The sequence below is a fragment of the Necator americanus genome, chromosome III, assembly GCF_031761385.1.
Source record: "Necator americanus strain Aroian chromosome III, whole genome shotgun sequence".
Classification (NCBI taxonomy): domain Eukaryota; kingdom Metazoa; phylum Nematoda; class Chromadorea; order Rhabditida; family Ancylostomatidae; genus Necator; species Necator americanus.
Window position 1 is genome coordinate 15,372,964 of NC_087373.1, and position 7,329 is coordinate 15,380,292.

Sequence of the window (7,329 nt, forward strand, 5' to 3'; positions counted from 1 at the left end):
GACTCCAAAAGCTTGCACTTTTAATGCGTGGACTGTAATTATCCTTACCTCGATTGATAAAGTTGATTCTGAGGCGAGTTACAGCGTTTCGAAGTGAATACTCGAAAACGCGCATTATTTTTGCGCCAACCTAATAATCAACTTTCCAGAGTCCAAAAGAAGAAAAGCGCTAAGGATGCTTGGATTTCCCTCATCGAAAGAGTTTCAATAAACGTTTCTAAAGGGAGGATACCACAAAATTGACGATGTTGTTATCGCTCCAGGAAAAGATAGACGAAGAGGTGTAGATTAGGAGAATAAGTGGGCTCTCGTTCAAACTCCCCTGATCTTTCTGCAAGCCGGCGATGTAAACGGCGTTTTTGTACGTTTTTTGCTACGACGCACTTCATAAAGCGCAACTCCTGTACATGCGCCGATCCTGCGAACGAACGAATGATAATCGATGAGTTTCTTTCAGCGTTGGATTCAAGTAAAAGCAATGGGAAAGCTGTTCTGGGCCTCGAAGAAGCAAGGCGAACCATCGCGCTTACAAAGGTGGCGCTGCAGCGTGCCCTATAGAAAAATTCGTACAAAGGATCCGTTTCCCGTTTGCGTCGTTTTTCACGAAGATTAGGTGGGATCGATCGTGGACACGCTCACAATTGCAATCTATATTCCTATCTCTCCTTGAGGAAATCCCAGCATAGTTAATTTTGCGGTATGCTGCGTTAAATTACTGCATTCCAGTTTCTCAGAATATGACGCTGCTTCTACGTACCATCAATCCGTGGCTTCTGTATGATTAATATAGTAATTATTAAGATTTGAGTATTAGTCTTAGAAAATGAGTGCAGCCACAAATGTCGACAAAATCCTTCTTACTGACATTTCGAAAAAAAAACCTTCCATGAAGCTCTGTGTCTAGTCATGTTATGCGTGTAGTGTAGTGATTAGACTAGAAGAGATGAAATGATGTAAACATACATTTTTGGCCTCCTAAAGATCCCGCGAAAGCGAACAGTTTTGAATACAGCGTCAAAAAGCAGCTCATGGTCAGATCAGCCTACCACTAGTGTTCTAGGTGGCTCGTCGATACTCTGGCCTGATGCTGTGATGACTCTCAAAAATCATTTCGTCAATTTCGACTCTTTAGCGCCTACGAGGTACATTAGAACACTGCTCTATGCAAACGTTTCAGTCCCTCCAAGAGCCATTTCATGGGTTTCAATTGAATACTTTGGTGAGGAGACCCATTGATCCTCGACCGCACGCAAGCGGATGCGGCGCTTGCACGAGGGTGGCGCGATGCAACTGAACTCGTCTTAAAAGAGCGTTGTCTTTCACTCCGTTTTTATGACGATTTCAGTTACATAGTTTGTTACATAGAGTCCTACTAATCGTGTAAGATCTCAGTACGTCTTGGTTTGCCTATTCAGTATTGGTGCTGCACCGGATCAGTGTGTTCCCACCATCTGGAAATGCTACCGATGATGTTGTTAGAATCCATATCCAATCCACTTCAGATGGGTAAATATGTGAACACCGAGTTGTGTAACAATCTAGAAGGAGCTGAACAAGTAACAAAGTCAATAAACATACACATACAACATACAACATAGAAGTGTCTGATCTGTCTTGTCGACTGGAAACTGTTGAGTAAGAAGGGATTAGAAAGTGGTGAGTGTGGTTCCTTGGTCGATTGTTCGACACCGCTATGAGACGCTCACGTCTTTCATTGCTCAGATATCAATAGGTTAGTCCCAGGTTCGTTTGGAAGAACATGGACACCTGGACTCATCCTTTAGCTTCTGCGAATAGCTGTCTATGCCGTTTACGTCATCACTTGATCTGCGAGTTAAACTCGGAAGCAGTTCCGGATTAACTGATCATTAGCGAACACTTTATGCTTTATGCGGTTATTCCGACTGTAAAGGAATTCATGGAAGATCCAGAGGAAAGATAAACGGACTTTTTTGGCATGAAATGGCTCTACATTGAGATGGTTGTCATCTGGAAGATGTCCATCTCAATGTAGAGGCATACGTATCATAACATTTCCCCAGCCACATGTGGCGACCATATGATGTCGATAAGACGGCGACGATGCGGGTGAATATTGCCCTATCGAAAGGACGGGTGTTTCGTTTGCGACACACATACACAATTGTGTGCGAGGTGTTTGTCGAGTGAGTGCGACGAGTCGAGTCGAGGCGAGGTGAGCCGAAGCGATGAGGTGCTTATCGTCGTCGCCAGCGGACAACGCGCGACGAAGCGTAAACAGTTTGTGTCAAGTACATCTCGGAGGTAAACACGACGAGTTGAGATGTGCGTATTCAAGCTGCTGATCCTCAACTCTGCCAAGCTCCTTTTCGCAGTGATTTTCGGATTTTCATGCTTGTTAGAGCGCTTATGTGTACGCTGAAACATCTGTGGATATCGCCTGGGGTTTTTCTCCCTCTTGATGGGCGTCGAACACACGATAACAACGACCAGCGCCGGAGACCTGCATTGTTTGTATGAACTTCCATCGTGTCTGCCTCCATACGCCTCGCCTATGTCATCGCTTCATAAAACGTTTATTGCGGTGACCACACATTCCCCAATCTGCGCGTATAAAACTACTAACTACTATGTACAACCGTCAACCGCCTTCTTTGTTTACATTACTTCACTGTAATATGGTGTTTATCGTCTTCTTACAACCTTACTACGTTAATCACTACATCTTTTCAAATGATCGGCATTGGAACGGTTCGATTCTTGCATCGGATTGATTTTTTTCATTTTTGACTATATTCGTCATATTTTACTGGCAAATTATAATAAACAAAGCTCATCTCAGCATCCTCTTTAGTGGCAATCCTTGGTGAAGGAAAATTCCTGAAAATCTTCAGAAGTTGGATTTTCGCTAAAAGTAGAAAAAAAATGTCCTGCAAACTTTTTCCTCCTGAATCTTCTCGTGTTTTAAGGGGTAATTTTTTTTACTGAAGAGGTACATTTTAAAATTTTCACAAAAAAAGAAATACCAGAAGTGATTTCCGAACTCCATACATTTCACCTTGACCACGTCCCAATAGTTCATGTGTGCTGTTCGAGAACTGACCACCAAGAAATTCACAACGATTTTTTTGTGAAACTTCTAGAAAATGGAATCTCGCTGATCCTTGAACCCGTTGGTCGATCCTATCCGTATCCTTCTGTTCCTCTCCTTCGCAAAAATCTTTGGATTCCAAAATTCTGGAGATCCCTAAGTTTTTGTTGAGAAACAGGTACAGCAGCAACACAGCGCAGATATTTGTGTGCTTATGACTTCTGTATTAAGTATCTAATTAAAATTTCGCCTCTGTGAAAGAAAAATCTGAAACCTTTTTTGCATATTTCATGATTTTGTATGTATTCATGTAGTTCAGGTGATGTGTTACAATATTACATTGCATCAATTACAAATTTCCTCAACATCATCTTCGAGAACATTTTATATACTTTTGAGTTTTGCTGTTTTTGGGTTTTTCACGAAAGAGCTCGGGTTGAAATTCGAATTAAATGGATTTTTTTTTAAACTGACACTATCTACGTTCTCGAATCTCGTTAATTTTAAAGAGGGTGATAAAATTTATTGCTCTTTCTCTCTTCTTCTCTATTGCTTGTTTTATTAGATGCCAAAAAATCATTTCTTTTCTTCCAATTTACTAAACTTATGTAAAAGTGATATGTTTCCCTCGGAAACATGTCCTCGTCGTGACATTGTCCGCAATGCTGCTGAGAGAGAAAAAAACCGCAGACGGATAGCTAGAGATTCCTTCATCGTTTGGTTTACATAGCCACAATTGCATTCCTATTTCTTGTTCGACGCCATATTCAGGATTTTTTTCGTTCCGGTTCATTTCATCTTGGCGGCACCGCACCCGTTCGGACGACGGTTGCACATTTAAACCCGAACATTTCACTGTGCACATCCACCGCATTCCCTTCTCGTTCTTTGTGGGCCCAAAAGATCCCCAGCTCTTTCGAGTAATTTTAGATAATGCTGGTTTTCATTGTCAAACCATTTCCGTTCTGCACTTTATGATTTTTCATTGGACTGAATAAGCCTGATATCCTCTGTGAATTTTTTCCTTCTTCTTCTCTCATTTTTGTTTATATGTGGTCTTTTCGTGATTGTCCCCTGCGTAAAGACCCATGTTTACGTCTGCCCAGAAGACCGCGTTCACTGCACTATTGGAGCATGGCAGAGGGCAGGGAGTAGCTCGCTGTTTGCTATTGTAGGGTCGTCGTCATCCGGGATAAACAGCAATCATTTACAAATCTAAATATACGTAAATGAATATGTACATACAAATGTATATACATAAAATAATAATAGTAAAATAATAGAATAAAAATATAGAATATACATACACATACATGTATACAAATTTATCTTTATTCGTGACGTTTTTAGAATACCTGGCACAGCTTCTTAAGACTATTTCAACCCTTTTCCTCACTCTACATGCTACCACGAAATTGACGATGTGAATGTCTTTCCACGAGAAGGTAGGATTAGCAATGTTGATTACGACTATTCATGGCTCTATCCCCACTTCCGCCCAAACGTCCTTAGAAATAGCGTGGGAAATGATCTTCTTGTACAAATTTTCCTACGAGGTGACGCACCACCCCGTGCAAGTGAGTGTGTGGACAATAATCAGAGATTTTCCCCCAGTGCCATATTCAGGTAAAACCAGTGGGTAGGCTAGTGAGGTTACCGACGTGTGCGTTACAAAGGCTGCGTTATAAGGTGTCTCGTAGTGGGATTCGTACAAGAAGGTCATTTCCCACGCCGTTTTCAAGGGCGACCAGACGGAATGAAGAGTGAACATGGACATGGTCGTAATCCACACCTCTTGTTCTATCATTTCGTACGGAGTTTCCAGCATCGTCAATTTCTTGTCTTTGATGTCTTTGAACTTGGTATTCAAAAACCAACAATGGGTTGTTTTCCTCGTTTAAATATCCTTTCCAAATGTTGTAAGTTTTTCTGGATTAGCTAAGTTCCCAGAACGTTAATGTCTGCACCAACAATTACCGAAATGTGCATGAGAAATTGAAAAAAAAAATCCTCAAAAAGCAACGAGTTCACGTTGCAGTTCACCTTCAATCTATTTACTGAGTTCAGTTTTTCACATAAACAATTTTTTCTCTAATATACTCAACATCACGCTCGCCAGCAAATGAAGAAAGACACTAAAAAAGTCCATAATGAAAGCAGGTGTTCGGAAATAAACTCTTAGAATCAAATGGGATAATTAAAAAAAACTCATTGCTTTTTGTTACACTATGCAGTGAAGAAAACACTTGTTTTCTGCACAAAATTTCTTTACGACGACAATAAAACAACAATTAAGGTCTAGTTTCGTTTCGAGAAAAAATGCAGTCTTTTTCCGATGAGAGTCATCTATCACCTCCTTTCTTTTCGCGCGCCAACCCACGACGACGATGGCTGTTTCCTGCTGTGAGGAGTTCACCTGGAAGCGGTCAAGCGCTCACCGATTCCAAAGTCCACCTGTTCTCTAACGAATTCCACGAAATCATCACTGTTTATTTATACACGGTCTGATTCCTGCGTCCGATAGATGAAACGCGCGGGTATTTTTTCTCTGTCAAACGCTCCAACGAACGTATCGTCATCGTCGTCGTATTGCGTTTCATCAGATTTCTTCAAAAGTGCACATTCCAATTTCGTCGTATTGTTGTCCCTATTGAGGTGAGGATCATCCGTGGATTACAGGCGTCCTCCTACGTCTCCCTCGTGTGCATGTAATAGATTTTTTGGTGTGTTAATCCTTTAAATAACCGATTTGGATATGATAGGCACTGGGCTTTGTTCAGATAAGCTGAACAGATTTTGATTTTGAAATTTGAATGGTTTTGAAATTTCGGCGAGTCGCATCAAAAGCAGTAACTATACTGCAAAACACCAGTGAAATATTTAGTTCCTTTTCTTCCTTCGGTTTTTTCCACTGAATTTTCTTAAAATATAAACCTGTTGTGGTTTAAAACACTCACGCGAAGTAGTTCTAGATTCTTTCTTTCTGTTATTTCCGATATATTTCTGTATCATTTTATATTATTTGTTGTTTGTTCCATATGGAATATAAGTAACATCCACAAAGTTCCTTCGTCGCACGAGGTTTATCTCCACTCCACGATAACGACGCGTTGTTTAATGTTTCTCTGCATCATTATTCATGCGACAAGTTTTAAATTGAGTAATGCTACGTAAACTCGCTCTCACCTCAAAATTGATATCTCTGACCTCAATTTGTCAATTATTTCGTGCGCTCGTCGCTTTTTTCTGAGACGTTTGAGGCTGGTTTTTGTCATAAATTAACTGGACAGGATGGAAATCGATGTGAATATGGACGGACGCTATTAGCGCACGTGCAACAATCGAGAGCATTCGTAGTTAGTGTCTGCAGAGATGTCTGCACAATTTATAGAAAGTGTTGAATTGATTAGATTCAAAATCGAACAATTGCGAAATCTCGGGTGGATTGGTCAACGCTGGATATTTTATTCATTGTCCTTTAATTCTTTGGCGACAGCGCGGCTCCCGGCAAGCACTTTCCAACACTTATTTCTTTTTGATTTCCTAATTGATTGTGATGTTGGTCTTGTGATTGTGATTTCCTAATTTTTCAAGGAGTTTTTTGTTGCGCTTAATGGCTTATAATTATTTATTATAATTATTTCCACGTTCAAATGCAGCTCGTAAGCTAATGCACTAAAAATAAAATGAAATAAAATAAATAAAATAAAGAGGTATATCTGGCGCCAATTTACTTTTAAAATATAAGCTGAGAGGACTGAACCAAGCTACAGAAAAATTTCTCTTCATTTCTACTTTTTGTTACGTTCTAGGAAATAAAAATTACTTTTCTTAAGCATGGAAGAAACCCTCATAGACATTAGTTAGGGGACTCTGTCAGTGGATTCATAAAACCGCAGTGTCAACAATGTTTTAACGACTGGGTCCCTGAGTAAAGGCAACAGAATCTAGTAACTAATTTCAACAGGGTTTCCTTCATACTTAAGAATAGTAGTGTCTATTTCCTAGCATGTAACGGGAAGTGGGAAAGGAAGAAAAGTTTCGTCTGCCAGTTGGTTTAGTTCTTTCAACTTCTAATCAGCCGTAGTCAAGAAATTAAGAGCAAGAAATTCGCACATCTCAATTAATTGCTGTAGCATTTGAATGTTAACATAAGAACGATGAACTAGGATCTTTTCAAATTAGATCTCATTCCTCTCTAATTAATACATTAACCAATGGTATCCTGTTACTATCTTGGAATTTTCTTCGAATTCTTC